At 45.6% G+C, this 25,407-nt stretch overlaps 30 non-coding genes across 30 annotated transcripts; 12 read left to right on the top strand and 18 right to left on the bottom strand.

Moving 5' to 3' along the window:
* Window positions 1–360: 360 nt before the first annotated feature.
* On the bottom strand, window positions 361–432 carry trnap-agg. Its single transcript has one exon. It is a non-coding gene; the product is annotated as a tRNA-Pro (tRNA).
* Window positions 433–2,095: 1,663 nt separating this feature from the next.
* On the top strand, window positions 2,096–2,178 carry trnal-cag. Its single transcript has one exon. It is a non-coding gene; the product is annotated as a tRNA-Leu (tRNA).
* Window positions 2,179–2,554: 376 nt separating this feature from the next.
* Window positions 2,555–2,626, bottom strand: trnap-ugg. The gene has a single exon. It is a non-coding gene; the product is annotated as a tRNA-Pro (tRNA).
* A 681-nt stretch (window positions 2,627–3,307) lies between these two features.
* Window positions 3,308–3,379, bottom strand: trnap-agg. The gene has a single exon. It is a non-coding gene; the product is annotated as a tRNA-Pro (tRNA).
* Window positions 3,380–4,469: 1,090 nt separating this feature from the next.
* trnap-cgg lies at window positions 4,470–4,541 on the bottom strand. Its single transcript has one exon. It is a non-coding gene; the product is annotated as a tRNA-Pro (tRNA).
* A 672-nt stretch (window positions 4,542–5,213) lies between these two features.
* On the bottom strand, window positions 5,214–5,285 carry trnap-agg. Its single transcript has one exon. It is a non-coding gene; the product is annotated as a tRNA-Pro (tRNA).
* Window positions 5,286–5,997: 712 nt separating this feature from the next.
* trnaq-cug lies at window positions 5,998–6,069 on the top strand. Its single transcript has one exon. It is a non-coding gene; the product is annotated as a tRNA-Gln (tRNA).
* An 882-nt stretch (window positions 6,070–6,951) lies between these two features.
* On the top strand, window positions 6,952–7,034 carry trnal-cag. Its single transcript has one exon. It is a non-coding gene; the product is annotated as a tRNA-Leu (tRNA).
* Window positions 7,035–7,409: 375 nt separating this feature from the next.
* On the bottom strand, window positions 7,410–7,481 carry trnap-ugg. The gene has a single exon. It is a non-coding gene; the product is annotated as a tRNA-Pro (tRNA).
* A 663-nt stretch (window positions 7,482–8,144) lies between these two features.
* On the bottom strand, window positions 8,145–8,216 carry trnap-agg. The gene has a single exon. It is a non-coding gene; the product is annotated as a tRNA-Pro (tRNA).
* A 1,082-nt stretch (window positions 8,217–9,298) lies between these two features.
* Window positions 9,299–9,370, bottom strand: trnap-ugg. The gene has a single exon. It is a non-coding gene; the product is annotated as a tRNA-Pro (tRNA).
* Window positions 9,371–10,038: 668 nt separating this feature from the next.
* trnap-agg lies at window positions 10,039–10,110 on the bottom strand. Its single transcript has one exon. It is a non-coding gene; the product is annotated as a tRNA-Pro (tRNA).
* Window positions 10,111–10,826: 716 nt separating this feature from the next.
* On the top strand, window positions 10,827–10,898 carry trnaq-cug. Its single transcript has one exon. It is a non-coding gene; the product is annotated as a tRNA-Gln (tRNA).
* Window positions 10,899–11,796: 898 nt separating this feature from the next.
* trnal-cag lies at window positions 11,797–11,879 on the top strand. Its single transcript has one exon. It is a non-coding gene; the product is annotated as a tRNA-Leu (tRNA).
* A 365-nt stretch (window positions 11,880–12,244) lies between these two features.
* trnap-ugg lies at window positions 12,245–12,316 on the bottom strand. Its single transcript has one exon. It is a non-coding gene; the product is annotated as a tRNA-Pro (tRNA).
* Window positions 12,317–12,984: 668 nt separating this feature from the next.
* trnap-agg lies at window positions 12,985–13,056 on the bottom strand. The gene has a single exon. It is a non-coding gene; the product is annotated as a tRNA-Pro (tRNA).
* A 702-nt stretch (window positions 13,057–13,758) lies between these two features.
* Window positions 13,759–13,830, top strand: trnaq-cug. Its single transcript has one exon. It is a non-coding gene; the product is annotated as a tRNA-Gln (tRNA).
* An 898-nt stretch (window positions 13,831–14,728) lies between these two features.
* Window positions 14,729–14,811, top strand: trnal-cag. Its single transcript has one exon. It is a non-coding gene; the product is annotated as a tRNA-Leu (tRNA).
* Window positions 14,812–17,262: 2,451 nt separating this feature from the next.
* Window positions 17,263–17,334, bottom strand: trnap-agg. Its single transcript has one exon. It is a non-coding gene; the product is annotated as a tRNA-Pro (tRNA).
* Window positions 17,335–18,071: 737 nt separating this feature from the next.
* On the top strand, window positions 18,072–18,143 carry trnaq-cug. Its single transcript has one exon. It is a non-coding gene; the product is annotated as a tRNA-Gln (tRNA).
* Window positions 18,144–19,041: 898 nt separating this feature from the next.
* Window positions 19,042–19,124, top strand: trnal-cag. The gene has a single exon. It is a non-coding gene; the product is annotated as a tRNA-Leu (tRNA).
* Window positions 19,125–19,500: 376 nt separating this feature from the next.
* Window positions 19,501–19,572, bottom strand: trnap-ugg. Its single transcript has one exon. It is a non-coding gene; the product is annotated as a tRNA-Pro (tRNA).
* Window positions 19,573–20,231: 659 nt separating this feature from the next.
* On the bottom strand, window positions 20,232–20,303 carry trnap-agg. Its single transcript has one exon. It is a non-coding gene; the product is annotated as a tRNA-Pro (tRNA).
* Window positions 20,304–21,170: 867 nt separating this feature from the next.
* On the top strand, window positions 21,171–21,253 carry trnal-cag. Its single transcript has one exon. It is a non-coding gene; the product is annotated as a tRNA-Leu (tRNA).
* A 376-nt stretch (window positions 21,254–21,629) lies between these two features.
* trnap-ugg lies at window positions 21,630–21,701 on the bottom strand. The gene has a single exon. It is a non-coding gene; the product is annotated as a tRNA-Pro (tRNA).
* Window positions 21,702–22,378: 677 nt separating this feature from the next.
* On the bottom strand, window positions 22,379–22,450 carry trnap-agg. Its single transcript has one exon. It is a non-coding gene; the product is annotated as a tRNA-Pro (tRNA).
* An 867-nt stretch (window positions 22,451–23,317) lies between these two features.
* On the top strand, window positions 23,318–23,400 carry trnal-cag. Its single transcript has one exon. It is a non-coding gene; the product is annotated as a tRNA-Leu (tRNA).
* Window positions 23,401–23,776: 376 nt separating this feature from the next.
* On the bottom strand, window positions 23,777–23,848 carry trnap-ugg. The gene has a single exon. It is a non-coding gene; the product is annotated as a tRNA-Pro (tRNA).
* Window positions 23,849–24,525: 677 nt separating this feature from the next.
* trnap-agg lies at window positions 24,526–24,597 on the bottom strand. Its single transcript has one exon. It is a non-coding gene; the product is annotated as a tRNA-Pro (tRNA).
* A 717-nt stretch (window positions 24,598–25,314) lies between these two features.
* Window positions 25,315–25,386, top strand: trnaq-cug. The gene has a single exon. It is a non-coding gene; the product is annotated as a tRNA-Gln (tRNA).
* The last annotated feature ends 21 nt before the right edge of the window (window positions 25,387–25,407 follow it).

The following is a 25,407-nucleotide window of genomic DNA, read 5'->3' as shown; positions in this document are numbered from 1 at the left end:
GATTCCTTTTCTTTGTATAAAGGTGAGTCAAGCAGGTCTCTCCTTCCAATCTCTTTATTTCTCAATAGTCTTCACTTTCATTCAAGATCCCTATTGATCATGGTTGACAGGTTCATAGAGTTTGCCACTTTAAATGTGCAGTACCACCACAGTCACAAACAACTCGCATTAGTAAGGACAGAATTTGTAGTTGAGATAGGGCTCGACTGTGTGAGTCATTCAGTACATTTGGCAAGGACAAACTTCATGGTTGAAACACTCTGAGATTTCAACCCAGGACCTTCGACTGCTATTGCAAAGCCAACAGAGCAGAAGTTGCAGGTAAGCGTGACGTCCTGACAGAAGAACGGGGGCTGTATAGGGCTCGTCTGGGATTTGAACCCGGGACCTCTCGCACCCTAAGCGAGAATCATACCCCTAGACCAACGAGCCACGAACCTTGCGCCATTTTCTATGTAGGTGTCCTGTTACAGATTGTATGTGAGAACTATTACAATATCACCAGATTAAGTTAAAAAGACAAGGGAAATTGGGAAAAGATACTGTTGGACTATGTTTTATGTTCTGTCTGTGAAGGTTCTTAGACATCCAGATCATTGTCAGGAGTTTGCTGTGGACAACAAGACTTGCTGGAGTTAGGTTGAAGATGTTTTAACGCTCATCCACGAGGCTTCTTCACTTCTGACTGTCTTGTGGATAAAAAAAAAAAAATTCCAGGTATTTAGCCTCTGTAAGCTGGATACATGTAAAGAAAACGTTACATTGAACAACGCAGGTCGTTCACACTCTGACCCACTTCCGGGTAGTTAGTTTCACCTGAGTCAAGTTGGGAATGACCGTTGTTGGGGTCACCTGAGAGACACCTCACAGAATAAGTGTAAAAATCCAGCTTCTGACCAGAGTGGTATGATGTATTCTGTAACAGCCCAGACCACAATCCAGATGAAAAGTTTTATTGAGAGACGCAGGATTCTCACCCACAACTTCAGGGAAAGACTGTCACCTGAATGCAGGGCCTTCCTGACTCTATACACTTTAAAAACATTTCAACTGCACAGGTGGGTTCCCAGTGGTTCCCAGTGGTTCCCAGTGGTTCCCAGTGGTTCCCAGTGGTTCCCAGTGGCACCCAGTGGCACCCAGTGGTTCCACGTTGTAATGGTTAGCACTCTGGACTCTGAATCCAGCAATCCGAGTTCAAATCTTGGTGGAACCTGTCTTTTTGGTATTTACGCTAGCCAAATTGATGAAGAATGAAATGTGGCACAGCTTGGAAAAAGACTGCAAGTTTGTCATGTTGCTGTGATCAGCTCAGAAGTCAGAAAGCTTCCCAACAGATCCTTCTTCAGTGCCCCCTTTGGTATAATGGGGTGGGGAAGCTGACTAAAGACTGTCTGCCTCTGTTGCGCCTCACCTGCTGTACTATCTGGAGTACCATTTGGCTAGTAACAGAACAGTTGGTGGTTCAAATCCCTGGACACGTCAAGGACTGGCATACCCCATAGCAAACAACTCGCGCCCATTCACACCCATTGCTCCCTTGTCGTAGGCAGGCCCAGTGTCCTTGGCTTGCATTGGATGTGTTTGCGCAAATTAAACTACTAAACTCCACCCTCTTCAAACTTGCGTTACCACGGCTGTTAGATTTGGCAAGGACAAACTTCATGGTTGAAACATTGCTGTGTGAAAGGCTTTTCTGGGATTTGAACCCAGGACCTTTCACGGCCATTGCATTCATTTTCTTTTTATCAAGTGGTCTTGCTTGAGGTAAGTTGAAGATATTTCACCTCTCATCCAAGAGACCCACTCTGCTAATGTGTGTTGGAGTTCACCTTTGTTTGTCAGTGGTTTGCTTGTTGACCCCTAATGGAAAAGAGCTAAGGGCAGCATTGTAGGTGACTAATAGTTGGTGTCTTAGGCCACCTTCTCTGTTGTGTGATGGTTTTCTAGGCTAAAAAAATAAGGTTATTTCATTCCCCTTTCAAACCATATGTCCCCCTTGGCCAGAATGTGGACATTCTCGTCATCAACAGAGTATCTTTTGTTCTTCAGATGCAAATGGGCAGCCCGGTCTGGACAAGTCACAGCTGCCCGCCAAGTCAGGATGGCCGAGCGGTCCAAGGCGCTGCGTTCAGGTCGCAGTCTCCCATGGAGGCGTGGGTTCGAATCCCACTTCTGACAGGATAACTTTTGGGGCAGCCGGACTTTGCCTCATAACAGAACAGTTGGGCGTTCAAATCCCTAGACACGTCAACAATTGGCCTAGCCCATAGCAAACTACTTGCCCCCATTCACAGCCATTGCTCCCTTGGTGTACTCAGGTGGTGCCCACTGCTCCTTGGATTCCCTGCATTCGGTGTGCGTGCGCAAATTAAACGACTCTTTAAGCATGCGAGATTCCAGCTTGGTCACATTCACTACACTTGGCAAAGACTTGACTGGTTTCATGGTTGAAACAGTGCTGTGTGAAAGGCCTTTCTGCAAGAATCGTAGCGCAAGTCCCAGGAAACAGGGAACTCCCACATCTCAAACGTTATAATTGGACCACACCTGCAGAGGGCTCGTCCGGGATTTGAACCCGGGACCTCTCGCACCCAAAGCGAGAATCATACCCCTAGACCAACGAGCCTCTATAGAGGGGAAATATTCTATGTAGGTGTCGTGTTACAGATTTTATGTGAGAAATACTCATCAAGAATGGGTCACAGAGCTTTTGAGTCTACATCTGCAAACCCGCAATTCCACCTCACTCACAAAGGACTTACATTGATGAGGCTTTATGCTTGCAATAGTTCAGTGGATGTTTTGTGTGGGATTTTGAATGTGGGACCTCTTTCAGCCAAAGTGAGAATAAGACCAACAAAATGTACTCATTTCTCCAGGGAAGCATGTCTGCTAAGGCCTAAGATTACGATAAGATAACATGTTTTAGGATTCCTTTTCTTTGTATAAAGGTGAGTCAAGTAGGTCTCTCCTTCCAATCTCTTTATTTCTCAATAGTCTTCACTTTCATTCAAGATCCCTATTGATCATGGTTGACAGGTTCATAGAGTTTGCCACTTTAAATGTGCAATACCACCACAGTCACAAACAACTCGCATTAGTAAGGACGGAATTTATAGTTGAGATAGGGCTCGACTGTGTGAGTCATTCAGTACATTTGGCAAGGACAAACTTCATGGTTGAAACACTGCTGTGTGAAAGGCTTATCTGTGATTTCAACCCAGGACCTTCGACTGCTATTGCAAAGCCAACAGAGCAGAAGTTGCAGGTAAGCGTGACATCCTGACAGAAGAACGGGGGCTGTATAGGGCTCGTCCGGGATTTGAACCCGGGACCTCTCGCACCCTAAGCGAGAATCATACCCCTAGACCAACGAGCCACGAACCTTGCGCCATTTTCTATGTAGGTGTCCTGTTACAGATTGTATGTGAGAACTATTACAATATCACCAGATTAAGTTAAAAAGACAAGGGAAATTGGGAAAAGATACTGTTGGACTATGTTTTATGTTCTGTCTGTGAAGGTTCTTAGACATCCAGATCATTGTCAGGAGTTTGCTGTGGACAACAAGACTTGCTGGAGTTAGGTTGAAGATGTTTTAACGCTCATCCACGAGGCTTCTTCACTTCTGACTGTCTTGTGGATAAAAAAAAAAATCCAGGTATTTAGCCTCTGTAAGCTGGATACATGTAAAGAAAACGTTACATTGAACAACGCAGGTCGTTCACACTCTGACCCACTTCCGGGTAGTTAGTTTCACCTGAGTCAAGTTGGGAATGACCGTTGTTGGGGTCACCTGAGAGACACCTCACAGAATAAGTGTAAAAATCCAGCTTCTGACCAGAGTGGTATGATGTATTCTGTAACAGCCCAGACCACAATCCAGATGAAAAGTTTTATTGAGAGACGCAGGATTCTCACCCACAACTTCAGGGAAAGACTGTCACCTGAATGCAGGGCCTTCCTGACTCTATACACTTTAAAAACATTTCAACTGCACAGGTGGGTTCCCAGTGGTTCCACAGTGGTTCCAGGCGCTGCGTTCAGGTCGCAGTCTCCCATGGAGGCGTGGGTTCGAATCCCACTTCTGACAGGATAACTTTTGGGGCAGGTGGACTTTGCCTCATAACAGAACAGTTGGGCGTTCAAATCCCTAGACACGTCAACAATTGGCCTAGCCCATAGCAAACTACTTGCCCCCATTCACAGCCATTGCTCCCTTGGTGTACTCAGGTGGTGCCCACTGCTCCTTGGATTCCCTGCATTCGGTGTGCGTGCGCAAATTAAACGACTCTTTAAGCATGCGAGATTCCAGCTTGGTCACATTCACTACACTTGGCAAAGACTTGACTGGTTTCATGGTTGAAACAGTGCTGTGTGAAAGGCCTTTCTGCAAGAATCGTAGCGCAAGTCCCAGGAAACAGGGAACTCCCACATCTCAAACGTTATAATTGGACCACACCTGCAGAGGGCTCGTCCGGGATTTGAACCCGGGACCTCTCGCACCCGAAGCGAGAATCATACCCCTAGACCAACGAGCCTCTATAGAGGGGAAATATTCTATGTAGGTGTCGTGTTACAGATTTTATGTGAGAAATACTCATCAAGAATGGGTCACAGAGCTTTTGAGTCTACATCTGCAAACCCGCAATTCCACCTCACTCACAAAGGACTTACATTGATGAGGCTTTATGCTTGCAATAGTTCAGTGGATGTTTTGTGTGGGATTTTAAATTTGGGACCTCTTTCAGCCAAAGTGAGAATAAGACCAACAAAATGTACTCATTTCTCCAGGGAAGCATGTCTGCTAAGGCCTAAGATTACGATAAGATAACATGTTTTAGGATTCCTTTTCTTTGTATAAAGGTGAGTCAAGTAGGTCTCTCCTTCCAATCTCTTTAAGTCTTCACTTTCATTCAAGATCCCTATTGATCATGGTTGACAGGTTCATAGAGTTTGCCACTTTAAATGTGCAATACCACCACAGTCACAAACCACTCGCATTAGTAAGGACGGAATTTATAGTTGAGATAGGGCTCGACTGTGTGAGTCATTCAGTACATTTGGCAAGGACAAACTTCATGGTTGAAACACTGCTGTGTGAAAGGCTTATCTGTGATTTCAACCCAGGACCTTCGACTGCTATTGCAAAGCCAACAGAGCAGAAGTTGCAGGTAAGCGTGACATGCTGACAGAAGAACGGGGGCTGTATAGGGCTCGTCCGGGATTTGAACCCGGGACCTCTCGCACCCTAAGCGAGAATCATACCCCTAGACCAACGAGCCACGAACCTTGCGCCATTTTCTATGTAGGTGTCCTGTTACAGATTGTATGTGAGAACTATTACAATATCACCAGATTAAGTTAAAAAGACAAGGGAAATTGGGAAAAGATACTGTTGGACTATGTTTTATGTTCTGTCTGTGAAGGTTCTTAGACATCCAGATCATTGTCAGGAGTTTGCTGTGGACAACAAGACTTGCTGGAGTTAGGTTGAAGATGTTTTAACGCTCATCCACGAGGCTTCTTCACTTCTGACTGTCTTGTGGATAAAAAAAAAAATCCAGGTATTTAGCCTCTGTAAGCTGGATACATGTAAAGAAAACGTTACATTGAACAACGCAGGGCGTTCACACTCTGACCCACTTCCGGGTAGTTAGTTTCACCTGAGTCAAGTTGGGAATGACCGTTGTTGGGGTCACCTGAGAGACACCTCACAGAATAAGTGTAAAAATCCAGCTTCTGACCAGAGTGGTATGATGTATTCTGTAACAGCCCAGACCACAATCCAGATGAAAAGTTTTATTGAGAGACGCAGGATTCTCACCCACAACTTCAGGGAAAGACTGTCACCTGAATGCAGGGCCTTCCTGACTCTATACACTTTAAAAACATTTCAACTGCACAGGTGGGTTCCCAGTGGTTCCCAGTGGTTCCATAGTGGTTCCATAGTGGTTCCATAGTGGTTCCATAGTGGTTCCATAGTGGTTCCATAGTGGTTCCATAGTGTAATGGTTAGCACTCTGGACTCTGAATCCAGCAATCCGAGTTCAAATCTCGGTGGAACCTGTCTTTTTGGTATTTACGCTAGCCAAATTGATGAAGAATGAAATGTGGCACAGCTTGGAAAAAGACTGCAAGTTTGTCATGTTGCTGTGATCAGCTCAGAAGTCAGAAAGCTTCCCAACAGATCCTTCTTCAGTGCCCCCTTTGGTATAATGGGGTGGGGAAGCTGACTAAAGACTGTCTGCCTCTGTTGCGCCTCACCTGCTGTACTATCTGGAGTACCATTTGGCTAGTAACAGAACAGTTGGTGGTTCAAATCCCTGGACATGTCAAGGACTGGCATACCCCATAGCAAACAACTCGCGCCCATTCACACCCATTGCTCCCTTGGCGTAGGCAGGCCCAGTGTCCTTGGCTTGCATTGGATGTGTTTGCGCAAATTAAACTACTAAACTCCACCCTCTTCAAACTTGCGTTACCACGGCTGTTAGATTTGGCAAGGACAAACTTCATGGTTGAAACATTGCTGTGTGAAAGGCTTTTCTGGGATTTGAACCCAGGACCTTTCACGGCCATTGCATTCATTTTCTTTTTATCAAATGGTCTTGCTTGAGGTAAGTTGAAGATATTTCACCTCTCATCCAAGAGACCCACTCTGCTAATGTGTGTTGGAGTTCACCTTTGTTTGTCAGTGGTTTGCTTGTTGACCCCTAATGGAAAAGAGCTAAGGGCAGCATTGTAGGTGACTAATAGTTGGTGTCTTAGGCCCCCTTCTCTGTTGTGTGATGGTTTTCTAGGCTAAAAAAATAAGGTTATTTCATTCCCCTTTCAAACCATATGTCCCCCTTGGCAAGAATGTGGACATTCTCGTCATCAACAGAGTATCTTTTGTTCTTCAGATGCAAATGGGCAGCCCGGTCTGGACAAGTCACAGCTACCCGCCAAGTCAGGATGGCCGAGCGGTCCAAGGCGCTGCGTTCAGGTCGCAGTCTCCCATGGAGGCGTGGGTTCGAATCCCACTTCTGACAGGATAACTTTTGGGGCAGCCGGCCTTTGCCTCATAACAGAACAGTTGGGCGTTCAAATTCCTAGACACGTCAACAATTGGCCTAGCCCATAGCAAACTACTTGCCCCCATTCACAGCCATTGCTCCCTTGGTGTACTCAGGTGGTGCCCACTGCTCCTTGGATTCCCTGCATTCGGTGTGCGTGCGCAAATTAAACGACTCTTTAAGCATGCGAGATTCCAGCTTGGTCACATTCACTACACTTGGCAAAGACTTGACTGGTTTCATGGTTGAAACAGTGCTGTGTGAAAGGCCTTTCTGCAAGAACCGTAGCGCAAGTCCAGGAAACAGGGAACTCCCACATCTCAAACGTTATAATTGGACCACACCTGCAGAGGGCTCGTCCGGGATTTGAACCCGGGACTTCTTGCACCCAAAGCGAGAATCATACCCCTAGACCAACGAGCCTCTGTAGAGGGGAAATATTCTATGTAGGTGTCGTGTTACAGATTTTATGTGAGAAATACTCATCAAGAATGGGTCACAGAGCTTTTGAGTCTACATCTGCAAACCCGCAATTCCACCTCACTCACAAAGGACTTACATTGATGAGGCTTTATGCTTGCAATAGTTCAGTGGATGTTTTGTGTGGGATTTTGAATGTGGGACCTCTTTCAGCCAAAGTGAGAATAAGACCAACAAAATGTACTCATTTCTCCAGGTAAGCATGTCTGCTAAGGCCTAAGATTACGATAAGATAACATGTTTTAGGATTCCTTTTCTTTGTATAAAGGTGAGTCAAGTAGGTCTCTCCTTCCAATCTCTTTATTTCTCAATAGTCTTCACTTTCATTCAAGATCCCTATTGATCATGGTTGACAGGTTCATAGAGTTTGCCACTTTAAATGTGCAATACCACCACAGTCACAAACAACTCGCATTAGTAAGGACGGAATTTATAGTTGAGATAGGGCTCGACTGTGTGAGTCATTCAGTACATTTGGCAAGGACAAACTTCATGGTTGAAACACTCTGAGATTTCAACCCAGGACCTTCGACTGCTATTGCAAAGCCAACAGAGCAGAAGTTGCAGGTAAGCGTGACGTCCTGACAGAAGAACGGGGGCTGTATAGGGCTCGTCCGGGATTTGAACCCGGGACCTCTCGCACCCTAAGCGAGAATCATACCCCTAGACCAACGAGCCACGAACCTTGCGCCATTTTCTATGTAGGTGTCCTGTTAGAGATTGTATGTGAGAACTATTACAATATCACCAGATTAAGTTAAAAAGACAAGGGAAATTGGGAAAAGATACTGTTGGACTATGTTTTATGTTCTGTCTGTGAAGGTTCTTAGACATCCAGATCATTGTCAGGAGTTTGCTGTGGACAACAAGACTTGCTGGAGTTAGGTTGAAGATGTTTTAACGCTCATCCATGAGGCTTCTTCACTTCTGACTGTCTTGTGGATAAAAAAAAAAATCCAGGTATTTAGCCTCTGTAAGCTGGATACATGTAAAGAAAACGTTACATTGAACAACGCAGGTCGTTCACACTCTGACCCACTTCCGGGTAGTTAGTTTCACCTGAGTCAAGTTGGGAATGACCGTTGTTGGGGTCACCTGAGAGACACCTCACAGAATAAGTGTAAAAATCCAGCTTCTGACCAGAGTGGTATGATGTATTCTGTAACAGCCCAGACCACAATCCAGATGAAAAGTTTTATTGAGAGACGCAGGATTCTCACCCACAACTTCAGGGAAAGACTGTCACCTGAATGCAGGGCCTTCCTGACTCTATACACTTTAAAAACATTTCAACTGCACAGGTGGGTTCCCAGTGGTTCCACAGTGGTTCCAGGCGCTGCGTTCAGGTCGCAGTCTCCCATGGAGGCGTGGGTTCGAATCCCACTTCTGACAGGATAACTTTTGGGGCAGCCGGACTTTGCCTCATAACAGAACAGTTGGGCGTTCAAATCCCTAGACACGTCAACAATTGGCCTAGCCCATAGCAAACTACTTGCCCCCATTCACAGCCATTGCTCCCTTGGTGTACTCAGGTGGTGCCCACTGCTCCTTGGATTCCCTGCATTCCCTGCAAATTAAACGACTCTTTAAGCATGCGAGATTCCAGCTTGGTCACATTCACTACACTTGGCAAAGACTTGACTGGTTTCATGGTTGAAACAGTGCTGTGTGAAAGGCCTTTCTGCAAGAATCATAGCGCAAGTCCCAGGAAACAGGGAACTCCCACATCTCAAACGTTATAATTGGACCACACCTGCAGAGGGCTCGTCCGGGATTTGAACCCGGGACCTCTCGCCCCCAAAGCGAGAATCATACCCCTAGACCAACGAGCCTCTATAGAGGGGAAATATTCTATGTAGGTGTCGTGTTACAGATTTTATGTGATAAATACTCATCAAGAATGGGTCACAGAGCTTTTGAGTCTACATCTGCAAACCCGCAATTCCACCTCACTCACAAAGGACTTACATTGATGAGGCTTTATGCTTGCAATAGTTCAGTGGATGTTTTGTGTGGGATTTTGAATTTGGGACCTCTTTCAGCCAGAGAATAAGACCAACAAAATGTACTCATTTCTCCAGGGAAGCATGTCTGCTAAGGCCTAAGATTACGATAAGATAACATGTTTTAGGATTCCTTTTCTTTGTATAAAGGTGCGTCAAGTAGGTCTCTCCTTCCAATCTCTTTATTTCTCAATAGTCTTCACTTTCATTCAAAATCCCTATTGATCATGGTTGACAGGTTCATAGAGTTTGCCACTTTAAATGTGCAATACCACCACAGTCACAAACAACTCGCATTAGTAAGAACAGAATTTATAGTTGAGATAGGGCTCGACTGTGTGAGTCATTCAGTACATTTGGCAAGGACAAACTTCATGGTTGAAACACTGCTGTGTGAAAAGCTTATCTGAAATTTCAACCCAGGACCTTCGACTGCTATTGCAAAGCAGAAGTTGCAGGTAAGCGTGACGTCCTGACAGAGGAACGGGGGCTGTATAGGGCTCGTCCGGGATTTGAACCCGGGACCTCTCGCACCCTAAGCGAGAATCATACCCCTAGACCAACGAGCCACGAACCTTGCGCCATTTTATATGTAGGTCTCCTGTTACAGATTGTATGTGAGAACTATTACAATATCACCAGATTAAGTTAAAAAGACAAGGGAAATTGGGAAAAGATACTGTTGGACTATGTTTTATGTTCTGTCTGTGAAGGTTCTTAGACATCCAGATCATTGTCAGGAGTTTGCTGTGGACAACAAGACTTGCTGGAGTTAGGTTGAAGATGTTTTAACGCTCATCCACGAGGCTTCTTCACTTCTGACTGTCTTGTGGATAAAAAAAAAAATCCAGGTATTTAGCCTCTGTAAGCTGGATACATGTAAAGAAAACGTTACATTGAACAACACAGGTCGTTCACACTCTGACCCACTTCCGGGTAGTTAGTTTCACCTGAGTCAAGTTGGGAATGACCGTTGTTGGGGTCACCTGAGAGACACCTCACAGAATAAGTGTAAAAATCCAGCTTCTGACCAGAGTGGTATGATGTATTCTGTAACAGCCCAGACCACAATCCAGATGAAAAGTTTTATTGAGAGACGCAGGATTCTCACCCACAACTTCAGGGAAAGACTGTCACCTGAATGCAGGGCCTTCCTGACTCTATACACTTTTAAAACATTTCAACTGCACAGGTGGGTTCCCAGTGGTTCCCAGTGGTTCCCAGTGGTTCCCAGTGGTTCCCAGTGGTTCCCAGTGGTTCCCAGTGGTTCCCAGTGGTTCCCAGTGGTTCCATGGTGTAATGGTTAGCACTCTGGACTCTGAATCCAGCAATCCGAGTTCAAATCTCGGTGGAACCTGTCTTTTTGCTATTTACGCTAGCCAAATTGATGAAGAATGAAATGTGGCACAGCTTGGAAAAAGACTGCAAGTTTGTCATGTTGCTGTGATCAGCTCAGAAGTCAGAAAGCTTCCCAACAGATCCTTCTTCAGTGCCCCCTTTGGTATAATGGGGTGGGGAAGCTGACTAAAGACTGTCTGCCTCTGTTTCGCCTCACCTGCTGTACTATCTGGAGTACCATTTGGCTAGTAACAGAACAGTTGGTGGTTCAAATCCCTGGACACGTCAAGGACTGGCATACCCCATAGCAAACAACTCGCGCCCATTCACACCCATTGCTCCCTTGGCGTAGGCAGGCCCAGTGTCCTTGGCTTGCATTGGATGTGTTTGCTCACTGGTGTGTGTGCGCAAATTAAACTACTAAACTCCACCCTCTTCAAACTTGCGTTACCACGGCTGTTAGATTTGGCAAGGACAAACTTCATGGTTGAAACATTGCTGTGTGAAAGGCTTTTCTGGGATTTGAACCCAGGACCTTTCACGGCCATTGCATTCATTTTCTTTTTATCAAGTGGTCTTGCTTGAGGTAAGTTGAAGATATTTCACCTCTCATCCAAGAGACCCACTCTGCTAATGTGTGTTGGAGTTCACCTTTGTTTGTCAGTGGTTTGCTTGTTGACCCCTAATGGAAAAGAGCTAAGGGCAGCATTGTAGGTGACTAATAGTTGGTGTCTTAGGCCACCTTCTCTGTTGTGTGATGGTTTTCTAGGCTAAAAAAATAAGGTTATTTCATTCCCCTTTCAAACCATATGTCCCCCTTGGCCAGAATGTGGACATTCTCGTCATCAACAGAGTATCTTTTGTTCTTCAGATGCAAATGGGCAGCCCGGTCTGGACAAGTCACAGCTACCCGCCAAGTCAGGATGGCCGAGCGGTCCAAGGGGCTGCGTTCAGGTCGCAGTCTCCCATGGAGGCGTGGGTTCGAATCCCACTTCTGACAGGATAACTTTTGGGGCAGCCGGACTTTGCCTCATAACAGAACAGTTGGGCGTTCAAATCCCTAGACACGTCAACAATTGGCCTAGCCCATAGCAAACTACTTGCCCCCATTCACAGCCATTGCTCCCTTGGTGTACTCAGGTGGTGCCCACTGCTCCTTGGATTCCCTGCATTCGGTGTGCGTGCGCAAATTAAACGACTCTTTAAGCATGCGAGATTCCAGCTTGGTCACATTCACTACACTTGACTGGTTTCATGGTTGAAACAGTGCTGTGTGAAAGGCCTTTCTGCAAGAATCGTAGCGCAAGTCCCAGGAAACAGGGAACTCCCACATCTCAAACGTTATAATTGGACCACACCTGCAGAGGGCTCGTCCGGGATTTGAACCCGGGACCTCTCGCACCCAAAGCGAGAATCATACCCCTAGAGCAACGAGCCTCTATAGAGGGGAAATATTCTATGTAGGTGTCGTGTTACAGATTTTATGTGAGAAATACTCATCAAGAATGGGTCACAGAGCTTTTGAGTCTACATCTGCAAACCCGCAATTCCACCTCACTCACAAAGGACTTACATTGATGAGGCTTTATGCTTGCAATAGTTCAGGGGATGTTTTGTGTGGGATTTTGAATGTGGGACCTCTTTCAGCCAGAGAATAAGACCAACAAAATGTACTCATTTCTCCAGGGAAGCAGGTCTGCTAAGGCCTAAGATTACGATAAGATAACATGTTTTAGGATTCCTTTTCTTTGTATAAAGGTGAGTCAAGTAGGTCTCTCCTTCCAATCTCTTTATTTCTCAATAGTCTTCACTTTCATTCAAAATCCCTATTGATCATGGTTGACAGGTTCATAGAGTTTGCCACTTTAAATGTGCAATACCACCACAGTCACAAACAACTCGCATTAGTAAGAACAGAATTTATAGTTGAGATAGGGCTCGACTGTGTGAGTCATTCAGTACATTTGACAAGGACAAACTTCATGGTTGAAACACTGCTGTGTGAAAGGCTTATCTGAGATTTCAACCCAGGACCTTCGACTGCTATTGCAAAGCAGAAGTTGCAGGTAAGCGTGACGTCCTGACAGAAGAACGGGGGCTGTATAGGGCTCGTCCGGGATATGAACCCGGGACCTCTCGCACCCTAAGCGAGAATCATACCCCTAGACCAACGAGCCACGAACCTTGAGCCATTTTATATGTAGGTCTCCTGTTACAGATTGTATGTGAGAACTATTACAATATCACCAGATTAAGTTAAAAAGACAAGGGAAATTGGGAAAAGATACTGTTTGACTATGTTTTATGTTCTGTCTGTGAAGGTTCTTAGACATCCAGATCATTGTCAGGAGTTTGCTGTGGACAACAAGACTTGCTGGAGTTAGGTTGAAGATGTTTTAACGCTCATCCACGAGGCTTCTTCACTTCTGACTGTCTTGTGGATAAAAAAAAAATCCAGGTATTTAGCCTCTGTAAGCTGGATACATGTAAAGAAAACGTTACATTGAACAACGCAGGTCGTTCACACTCTGACCCACTTCCGGGTAGTTAGTTTCACCTGAGTCAAGTTGGGAATGACCGTTGTTGGGGTCACCTGAGAGACACCTCACAGAATAAGTGTAAAAATCCAGCTTCTGACCAGAGTGGTATGATGTATTCTGTAACAGCCCAGACCACAATCGAGATGAAAAGTTTTATTGAGAGACGCAGGATTCTCACCCACAACTTCAGGGAAAGACTGTCACCTGAATGCAGGGCCTTCCTGACTCTATACACTAAAAACATTTCAACTGCACAGGTGGTTCCCAGTGGTTCCCAGTGGTTCCCAGTGGTTCCCAGTGGTTCCCAGTGGTTCCCAGTGGTTCCCAGTGGTTCCCAGTGGTTCCATGGTGTAATGGTTAGCACTCTGGACTCTGAATCCAGCAATCCGAGTTCAAATCTCGGTGGAACCTGTCTTTTTGGTATTTACGCTAGCCAAATTGATGAAGAATGAAATGTGGCACAGCTTGGAAAAAGACTGCAAGTTTGTCATGTTGCTGTGATCAGCTCAGAAGTCAGAAAGCTTCCCAACAGATCCTTCTTCAGTGCCCCCTTTGGTATAATGGGGTGGGGAAGCTGACTAAAGACTGGCTGCCTCTGTTGCGCCTCACCTGCTGTACTATCTGGAGTACCATTTGGCTAGTAACAGAACAGTTGGTGGTTCAAATCCCTGGACACGTCAAGGACTGGCATACCCCATAGCAAACAACTCGCGCCCATTCACACCCATTGCTCCCTTGGCGTAGGCAGGCCCAGTGTCCTTGGCTTGCATTGGATGTGTTTGCTCACTGGTGTGTGTGCGCAAATTAAACTACTAAACTCCACCCTCTTCAAACTTGCGTTACCACGGCTGTTAGATTTGGCAAGGACAAACTTCATGGTTGAAACATTATTGTGTGAAAGGCTTTTCTGGGATTTGAACCCAGGACTTTTCACGGCCATTGCATTCATTTTCTTTTTATCAAGTGGTCTTGCTTGAGGTAAGTTGAAGATATTTCACCTCTCATCCAAGAGACCCACTCTGCTAATGTGTGTTGGAGTTCACCTTTGTTTGTCAGTGGTTTGCTTGTTGACCCCTAATGGAAAAGAGCTAAGGGCAGCATTGTAGGTGACTAATAGTTGGTGTCTTAGGCCAACTTCTCTGTTGTGTGATGGTTTTCTAGGCTAAAAAAATAAGGTTATTTCATTCCCCTTTCAAACCATATGTCCCCCTTGGCCAGAATGTGGACATTCTCGTCATCAACAGAGTATCTTTTCTTCTTCAGATGCAAATGGGCAGCCCGGTCTGGACAAGTCACAGCTACCCGCCAAGTCAGGATGGCCGAGCGGTCCAAGGCGCTGTGTTCAGGTCGCAGTCTCCCATGGAGGCGTGGGTTCGAATCCCACTTCTGACAGGATAACTTTTGGGGCAGCCGGACTTTGCCTCATAACAGAACAGTTGGGCGTTCAAATCCCTAGACACGTCAACAATTGGCCTAGCCCATAGCAAACTACTTGCCCCCATTCACAGCCATTGCTCCCTTGGTGTACTCAGGTGGTGCCCACTGCTCCTTGGATTCCCTGCATTCGGTGTGCGTGCGCAAATTAAACGACTCTTTAAGCATGCGAGATTCCAGCTTGGTCACATTCACTACACTTGGCAAAGACTTGACTGGTTTCATGGTTGAAACAGTGCTGTGTGAAAGGCCTTTCTGCAAGAACCGTAGCGCAAGTCCCAGGAAACAGGGAACTCCCACATCTCAAACGTTATAATTGGACCACACCTGCAGAGGGCTCGTCCGGAACCCGGGACCTCTCGCACCCAAAGCGAGAATCATACCCCTAGACCAACGAGCCTCTATAGAGGGGAAATATTCTATGTAGGTGTCATGTTACAGATTTTATGTGAGAAATACTCATCAAGAATGGGTCACAGAGCTTTTGAGTCTACATCTGCAAACCCGCAATTCCACCTCACTCACAAAGGACTTACATTGATGAGGCTTTATGCTTGCAATAGTTCAGTGGATGTTTTGTGTGGGATTTTGAATGTGGGACCTCTTTCAGCCAAAGTGAGAATAAGACCAACAAAATGTACTCATTTCTCTAGGGAAGCATGTCTGCTAAGGCTTAAGATTACGATAAGATAACATGTTTTAGGATTCCTTTTCTTTGTATAAAGGTGAGTCAAGCAGGTCTCTCCTTCCAATCTCTTTATTTCTCAATAGTCTTCACTTTCATTCAAGATCCCTATTGATCATGGTTGACAGGTTCATAGAGTTTGCCACTTTAAATGTGCAATACCACCACAGTCACAAACCACTCGCATTAGTAAGGACGGAATTTATAGTTGAGATAGGGCTCGACTGTGTGAGTCATTCAGTACATTTGGCAAGGACAAACTTCATGGTTGAAACACTGCTGTGTGAAAGGCTTATCTGTGATTTCAACCCAGGACCTTCGACTGCTATTGCAAAGCCAACAGAGCAGAAGTTGCAGGTAAGCGTGACATCCTGACAGAAGAACGGGGGCTGTATAGGGCTCGTCCGGGATTTGAACGCGGGACCTCTCGCACCCTAAGCGATAATCATACCCCTAGACCAACGAGCCACGAACCTTGCGCCATTTTCTATGTAGGTGTCCTGTTACAGATTGTATGTGAGAACTATTACAATATCACCAGATTAAGTTAAAAAGACAAGGGAAATTGGTAAAAGATACTGTTGGACTATGTTTTATGTTCTGTCTGTGAAGGTTCTTAGACATCCAGATCATTGTCAGGAGTTTGCTGTGGACAACAAGACTTGCTGGAGTTAGGTTGAAGATGTTTTAACGCTCATCCATGAGGCTTCTTCACTTCTGACTGTCTTGTGGATAAAAAAAAAAATCCAGGTATTTAGCCTCTGTAAGCTGGATACATGTAAAGAAAACGTTACATTGAACAACGCAGGTCGTTCACACTCTGACCCACTTCCGGGTAGTTAGTTTCACCTGAGTCAAGTTGGGAATGCCCGTTGTTGGGGTCACCTGAGAGACACCTCACAGAATAAGTGTAAAAATCCAGCTTCTGACCAGAGTGGTATGATGTATTCTGTAACAGCCCAGACCACAATCCAGATGAAAAGTTTTATTGAGAGACGCAGGATTCTCACCCACAACTTCAGGGAAAGACTGTCACCTGAATGCAGGGCCTTCCTGACTCTATACACTTTAAAAACATTTCAACTGCACAGGTGGGTTCCCAGTGGTTCCCAGCTGCCCCCAGCTGTGTTCCCCAGCTGTTCCCAGCGTGTTCCTCAGGCTGTTCCCAGCTGCTCCCAGCTGTTCCCAGCTGCTCCCAGCTGCTCCCAGCTGCTCCAGCTGTGTTCCCCAGCTGTGATGTTTTGTGTGGGATTTTGAATGTGGGACCTCTTTCAGCCAGAGAATAAGACCAACAAAATGTACTCATTTCTCCAGGGAAGCATGTCTGCTAAGGCCTAAGATTACGATAAGATAACATGTTTTAGGATTCCTTTTCTTTGTATAAAGGTGAGTCAAGTAGGTCTCTCCTTCCAATCTCTTTATTTCTCAATAGTCTTCACTTTCATTCAAAATCCCTATTGATCATGGTTGACAGGTTCATAGAGTTTGCCACTTTAAATGTGCAATACCACCACAGTCACAAACAACTCGCATTAGTAAGGACGGAATTTGTAGTTGAGATAGGGCTCAACTGTGTGAGTCATTCAGTACATTTGGCAAGGACAAACTTCATGGTTGAAACACTCTGAGATTTCAACCCAGGACCTTCGACTGCTATTGCAAAGCCAACAGAGCAGAAGTTGCAGGTAAGCGTGACGTCCTGACAGAAGAACGGGGGCTGTATAGGGCTCGTCCGGGATTTGAACCCGGGACCTCTCGCACCCTAAGCGAGAATCATACCCCTAGACCAACGAGCCACGAACCTTGTGCCATTTTATATGTAGGTCTCCTGTTACAGATTGTATGTGAGAACTATTACAATATCACCAGATTAAGTTAAAAAGACAAGGGAAATTGGGAAAATATACTGTTGGACTATGTTTTATGTTCTGTCTGTGAAGGTTCTTAGACATCCAGATCATTGTCAGGAGTTTGCTGTGGACAACAAGACTTGCTGGAGTTAGGTTGAAGATGTTTTAACGCTCATCCACGAGGCTTCTTCACTTCTGACTGTCTTGTGGATAAAAAAAAAAAATCCAGGTATTTAGCCTCTGTAAGCTGGATACATGTAAAGAAAACGTTACATTGAACAACGCAGGTCGTTCACACTCTGACCCACTTCCGGGTAGTTAGTTTCACCTGAGTCAAGTTGGGAATGACCGTTGTTGGGGTCACCTGAGAGACACCTCACAGAATAAGTGTAAAAATCCAGCTTCTGACCAGAGTGGTATGATGTATTCTGTAACAGCCCAGACCACAATCCAGATGAAAAGTTTTATTGAGAGACGCAGGATTCTCACCCACAACTTCAGGGAAAGACTGTCACCTGAATGCAGGGCCTTCCTGACTCTATACACTTTAAAAACATTTCAACTGCACAGGTGGGTTCCCAGTGGTTCCCAGCGGTTCCCAGCGGTTCCCAGCGGTTCCCAGCGGTTCCCAGCGGTTCCCAGCGGTTCCCAGCGGTTCCCAGCGGTTCCCAGCGGTTCCCAGCGGTTCCATGGTGTAATGGTTAGCACTCTGGACTCTGAATCCAGCAATCCGAGTTCAAATCTCGGTGGAACCTGTCTTTTTGGTATTTACGCTAGCCAAATTGATGAAGAATGAAATGTGGCACAGCTTGGAAAAAGACTGCAAGTTTGTCATGTTGCTGTGATCAGCTCAGAAGGCAGAAAGCTTCCCAACAGATCCTTCTTCAGTGCCCCCTTTGGTATAATGGGGTGGGGAAGCTGACTAAAGACTGTCTGCCTCTGTTGCGCCTCACCTGCTGTACTATCTGGAGTACCATTTGGCTAGTAACAGAACAGTTGGTGGTTCAAATCCCTGGACACGTCAAGGACTGGCATACCCCATAGCAAACAACTCGCTCCCATTCACACCCATTGCTCCCTTGGCGTAGGCAGGCCCAGTGTCCTTGGCTTGCATTGGATGTGTTTGCTCACTGGTGTGTGTGCCCAAATTAAACTACTAAACTCCACCCTCTTCAAACTTGCGTTACCACGGCTGTTAGATTTGGCAAGGACAAACTTCATGGTTGAAACATTATTGTGTGAAAGGCTTTTCTGGGATTTGAACCCAGGACTTTTCACGGCCATTGCATTCATTTTCTTTTTATCAAGTGGTCTTGCTTGAGGTAAGTTGAAGATATTTCACCTCTCATCCAAGAGACACACTCTGCTAATGTGTGTTGGAGTTCACCTTTGTTTGTCAGTGGTTTGCTTGTTGACCCCTAATGGAAAAGAGCTAAGGGCAGCATTGTAGGTGACTAATAGTTGGTGTCTTAGGCCACCTTCTCTGTTGTGTGATGGTTTTCTAGGCTAAAAAAATAAGGTTATTTCATTCCCCTTTCAAACCATATGTCCCCCTTGGCCAGAATGTGGACATTCTCGTCATCAACAGAGTATCTTTTGTTCTTCAGATGCAAATGGGCAGCCCGGTCTGGACAAGTCACAGCTACCCGCCAAGTCAGGATGGCCGAGCGGTCCAAGGCGCTGCGTTCAGGTCGCAGTCTCCCATGGAGGCGTGGGTTCGAATCCCACTTCTGACAGGATAACTTTTGGGGCAGCCGGACTTTGCCTCATAACAGAACAGTTGGGCGTTCAAATCCCTAGACACGTCAACAATTGGCCTAGCCCATAGCAAACTACTTGCCCCCATTCACAGCCATTGCTCCCTTGGTGTACTCAGGTGGTGCCCACTGCTCCTTGGATTCCCTGCATTCGGTGTGCGTGCGCAAATTAAACGACTCTTTAAGCATGCGAGATTCCAGCTTGGTCACATTCACTACACTTGGCAAAGACTTGACTGGTTTCATGGTTGAAACAGTGCTGTGTGAAAGGCCTTTCTGCAAGAACCGTAGCGCAAGTCCCAGGAAACAGGGAACTCCCACATCTCAAACGTTATAATTGGACCACACCTGCAGAGGGCTCGTCCGGGATTTGAACCCGGGACCTCTCGCACCCAAAGCGAGAATCATACCCCTAGACCAACGAGCCTCTATAGAGGGGAAATATTCTATGTAGGTGTCGTGTTACAGATTTTATGTGAGAAATACTCATCAAGAATGGGTCACAGAGCTTTTGAGTCTACATCTGCAAACCCGCAATTCCACCTCACTCACAAAGGACTTACATTGATGAGGCTTTATGCTTGCAATAGTTCAGTGGATGTTTTGTGTGGGATTTTGAATGTGGGACCTCTTTCAGCCAGAGAATAAGACCAACAAAATGTACTCATTTCTCCAGGGAAGCATGTCTGCTAAGGCCTAAGATTACGATAAGATAACATGTTTTAGGATTCCTTTTCTTTGTATAAAGGTGAGTCAAGTAGGTCTCTCCTTCCAATCTCTTTATTTCTCAATAGTCTTCACTTTCATTCAAAATCCCTATTGATCATGGTTGACAGGTTCATAGAGTTTGCCACTTTAAATGTGCAATACCACCACAGTCACAAACAACTCGCATTAGTAAGGACGGAATTTGTAGTTGAGATAGGGCTCGACTGTGTGAGTCATTCAGTACATTTGGCAAGGACAAACTTCATGGTTGAAACACTCTGAGATTTCAACCCAGGACCTTCGACTGCTATTGCAAAGCCAACAGAGCAGAAGTTGCAGGTAAGCGTGACGTCCTGACAGAAGAACGGGGGCTGTATAGGGCTCGTCCGGGATTTGAACCCGGGACCTCTCGCACCCTAAGCGAGAATCATACCCCTAGACCAACGAGCCACGAACCTTGCGCCATTTTCTATGTAGGTGTCCTGTTACAGATTGTATGTGAGAACTATTACAATATCACCAGATTAAGTTAAAAAGACAAGGGAAATTGGGAAAAGATACTGTTGGACTATGTTTTATGTTCTGTCTGTGAAGGTTCTTAGACATCCAGATCATTGTCAGGAGTTTGCTGTGGACAACAAGACTTGCTGGAGTTAGGTTGAAGATGTTTTAACGCTCATCCACGAGGCTTCTTCACTTCTGACTGTCTTGTGGATAAAAAAAAGAAATCCAGGTATTTAGCCTCTGTAAGCTGGATACATGTAAAGAAAACGTGCATTGGATGTGTTTGCTCACTGGTGTGTGTGCGCAAATTAAACTACTAAACTCCACCCTCTTCAAACTTGCGTTACCACGGCTGTTAGATTTGGCAAGGACAAACTTCATGGTTGAAACATTGCTGTGTGAAAGGCTTTTCTGGGATTTGAACCCAGGACCTTTCACGGCCATTGCATTCATTTTCTTTTTATCAAGTGGTCTTGCTTGAGGTAAGTTGAAGATATTTCACCTCTCATCCAAGAGACCCACTCTGCTAATGTGTGTTGGAGTTCACCTTTGTTTGTCAGTGGTTTGCTTGTTGACCCCTAATGGAAAAGAGCTAAGGGCAGCATTGTAGGTGACTAATAGTTGGTGTCTTAGGCCACCTTCTCTGTTGTGTGATGGTTTTCTAGGCTAAAAAAATAAGGTTATTTCATTCCCCTTTCAAACCATATGTCCCCCTTGGCCAGAATGTGGACATTCTCGTCATCAACAGAGTATCTTTTGTTCTTCAGATGCAAATGGGCAGCCCGGTCTGGACAAGTCACAGCTACCCGCCAAGTCAGGATGGCCGAGCGGTCCAAGGCGCTGCGTTCAGGTCGCAGTCTCCCATGGAGGCGTGGGTTCGAATCCCACTTCTGACAGGATAACTTTTGGGGCAGCCGGACTTTGCCTCATAACAGAACAGTTGGGCGTTCAAATCCCTAGACACGTCAACAATTGGCCTAGCCCATAGCAAACTACTTGCCCCCATTCACAGCCATTGCTCCCTTGGTGTACTCAGGTGGTGCCCACTGCTCCTTGGATTCCCTGCATTCGGTGTGCGTGCGCAAATTAAACGACTCTTTAAGCATGCGAGATTCCAGCTTGGTCACATTCACTACACTTGGCAAAGACTTGACTGGTTTCATGGTTGAAACAGTGCTGTGTGAAAGGCCTTTCTGCAAGAATCGTAGCGCAAGTCCCAGGAAACAGGGAACTCCCACATCTCAAACGTTATAATTGGACCACACCTGCAGAGGGCTCGTCCGGGATTTGAACCCGGGACCTCTCGCACCCAAAGCGAGAATCATACCCCTAGACCAACGAGCCTCTATAGAGGGGAAATATTCTATGTAGGTGTCGTGTTACAGATTTTATGTGAGAAATACTCATCAAGAATGGGTCACAGAGCTTTTGAGTCTACATCTGCAAACCCGCAATTCCACCTCACTCACAAAGGACTTACATTGATGAGGCTTTATGCTTGCAATAGTTCAGTGGATGTTTTGTGTGGGATTTTGAATGTGGGACCTCTTTCAGCCAGAGAATAAGACCAACAAAATGTACTCATTTCTCCAGGGAAGCATGTCTGCTAAGGCCTAAGATTACGATAAGATAACATGTTTTAGGATTCCTTTTCTTTGTATAAAGGTGAGTCAAGTAGGTCTCTCCTTCCAATCTCTTTATTTCTCAATAGTCTTCACTTTCATTCAAAATCCCTATTGATCATGGTTGACAGGTTCATAGAGTTTGCCACTTTAAATGTGCAATACCACCACAGTCACAAACAACTCGCATTAGTAAGAACAGAATTTATAGTTGAGATAGGGCTCGACTGTGTGAGTCATTCAGTACATTTGGCAAGGACAAACTTCATGGTTGAAACACTGCTGTGTGAAAGGCTTATCTGAGGTTTCAACCCAGGACCTTCGACTGCTATGGCAAAGCCAACAGAGCAGAAGTTGCAGGTAAGCGTGACGTCCTGACAGAAGAACGGGGGCTGTATAGGGCTCGTCCGGGATTTGAACCCGGGACCTCTCGCACCCTAAGCGAGAATCATACCCCTAGACCAACGAGCCACGAACCTTGCGCCATTTTCTATGTAGGTGTCCTGTTACAGATTGTATGTGAGAACTATTACAATATCACCAGATTAAGTTAAAAAGACAAGGGAAATTGGGAAAAGATACTGTTGGACTATGTTTTATGTTCTGTCTGTGAAGGTTCTTAGACATCCAGATCATTGTCAGGAGTTTGCTGTGGACAACAAGACTTGCTGGAGTTAGGTTGAAGATGTTTTAACGCTCATCCACGAGGCTTCTTCACTTCTGACTGTCTTGTGGATAAAAAAAAGAAATCCAGGTATTTAGCCTCTGTAAGCTGGATACATGTAAAGAAAACGTGCATTGGATGTGTTTGCTCACTGGTGTGTGTGCGCAAATTAAACTACTAAACTCCACCCTCTTCAAACTTGCGTTACCACGGCTGTTAGATTTGGCAAGGACAAACTTCATGGTTGAAACATTGCTGTGTGAAAGGCTTTTCTGGGATTTGAACCCAGGACCTTTCACGGCCATTGCATTCATTTTCTTTTTATCAAGTGGTCTTGCTTGAGGTAAGTTGAAGATATTTCACCTCTCATCCAAGAGACCCACTCTGCTAATGTGTGTTGGAGTTCACCTTTGTTTGTCAGTGGTTTGCTTGTTGACCCCTAATGGAAAAGAGCTAAGGGCAGCATTGTAGGTGACTAATAGTTGGTGTCTTAGGCCACCTTCTCTGTTGTGTGATGGTTTTCTAGGCTAAAAAAATAAGGTTATTTCATTCCCCTTTCAAACCATATGTCCCCCTTGGCCAGAATGTGGACATTCTCGTCATCAACAGAGTATCTTTTGTTCTTCAGATGCAAATGGGCAGCCCGGTCTGGACAAGTCACAGCTACCCGCCAAGTCAGGATGGCCGAGCGGTCCAAGGCGCTGCGTTCAGGTCGCAGTCTCCCATGGAGGCGTGGGTTCGAATCCCACTTCTGACAGGATAACTTTTGGGGCAGCCGGACTTTGCCTCATAACAGAACAGTTGGGCGTTCAAATCCCTAGACACGTCAACAATTGGCCTAGCCCATAGCAAACTACTTGCCCCCATTCACAGCCATTGCTCCCTTGGTGTACTCAGGTGGTGCCCACTGCTCCTTGGATTCCCTGCATTCGGTGTGCGTGCGCAAATTAAACGACTCTTTAAGCATGCGAGATTCCAGCTTGGTCACATTCACTACACTTGGCAAAGACTTGACTGGTTTCATGGTTGAAACAGTGCTGTGTGAAAGGCCTTTCTGCAAGAATCGTAGCGCAAGTCCCAGGAAACAGGGAACTCCCACATCTCAAACGTTATAATTGGACCACACCTGCAGAGGGCTCGTCCGGGATTTGAACCCGGGACCTCTCGCACCCAAAGCGAGAATCATACCCCTAGACCAACGAGCCTCTATAGAGGGGAAATATTCTATGTAGGTGTCGTGTTACAGATTTTATGTGAGAAATACTCATCAAGAATGGGTCACAGAGCTTTTGAGTCTACATCTGCAAACCCGCAATTCCACCTCACTCACAAAGGACTTACATTGATGAGGCTTTATGCTTGCAATAGTTCAGTGGATGTTTTGTGTGGGATTTTGAATGTGGGACCTCTTTCAGCCAGAGAATAAGACCAACAAAATGTACTCATTTCTCCAGGGAAGCATGTCTGCTAAGGCCTAAGATTACGATAAGATAACATGTTTTAGGATTCCTTTTCTTTGTATAAAGGTGAGTCAAGTAGGTCTCTCCTTCCAATCTCTTTATTTCTCAATAGTCTTCACTTTCATTCAAAATCCCTATTGATCATGGTTGACAGGTTCATAGAGTTTGCCACTTTAAATGTGCAATACCACCACAGTCACAAACAACTCGCATTAGTAAGAACAGAATTTATAGTTGAGATAGGGCTCGACTGTGTGAGTCATTCAGTACATTTGGCAAGGACAAACTTCATGGTTGAAACACTGCTGTGTGAAAGGCTTATCTGAGATTTCAACCCAGGACCTTCGACTGCTATTGCAAAGCCAACAGAGCAGAAGTTGCAGGTAAGCGTGACGTCCTGACAGAAGAACGGGGGCTGTATAGGGCTCGTCCGGGATTTGAACCCGGGACCTCTCGCACCCTAAGCGAGAATCATACCCCTAGACCAACGAGCCACGAACCTTGCGCCATTTTATATGTAGGTCTCCTGTTACAGATTGTATGTGAGAACTATTACAATATCACCAGATTAAGTTAAAAAGACAAGGGAAATTGGGAAAAGATACTGTTGGACTATGTTTTATGTTCTGTCTGTGAAGGTTCTTAGACATCCAGATCATTGTCAGGAGTTTGCTGTGGACAACAAGACTTGCTGGAGTTAGGTTGAAGATGTTTTAACGCTCATCCACGAGGCTTCTTCACTTCTGACTGTCTTGTGGATAAAAAAAAAAATCCAGGTATTTAGCCTCTGTAAGCTGGATACATGTAAAGAAAACGTTACATTGAACAACGCAGGTCGTTCACACTCTGACCCACTTCCGGGTAGTTAGTTTCACCTGAGTCAAGTTGGGAATGACCGTTGTTGGGGTCACCTGAGAGACACCTCACAGAATAAGTGTAAAAATCCAGCTTCTGACCAGAGTGGTATGATGTATTCTGTAACAGCCCAGACCACAATCCAGATGAAAAGTTTTATTGAGAGACGCAGGATTCTCACCCACAACTTCAGGGAAAGACTGTCACCTGAATGCAGGGCCTTCCTGACTCTATACACTTTAAAAACATTTCAACTGCACAGGTGGGTTCCCAGTGGTTCCCAGTGGTTCCCAGTGGTTCCCAGTGGTTCCCAGTGGTTCCCAGTGGTTCCCAGTGGTTCCCAGTTGGTTCCCAGTGGTTCCATGGTGTAATGGTTAGCACTCTGGACTCTGAATCCAGCAATCCGAGTTCAAATCTCGGTGGAACCTGTCTTTTTGGTATTTACGCTA

The sequence above is a fragment of the Solea senegalensis genome, linkage group LG3 (genome assembly GCF_019176455.1).
Source record: "Solea senegalensis isolate Sse05_10M linkage group LG3, IFAPA_SoseM_1, whole genome shotgun sequence".
Taxonomy (NCBI): Eukaryota; Metazoa; Chordata; class Actinopteri; order Pleuronectiformes; family Soleidae; genus Solea; species Solea senegalensis.
Note: the sequence above shows the minus strand (reverse complement) of the source record. Positions and strands in the feature narration are given on the sequence as shown.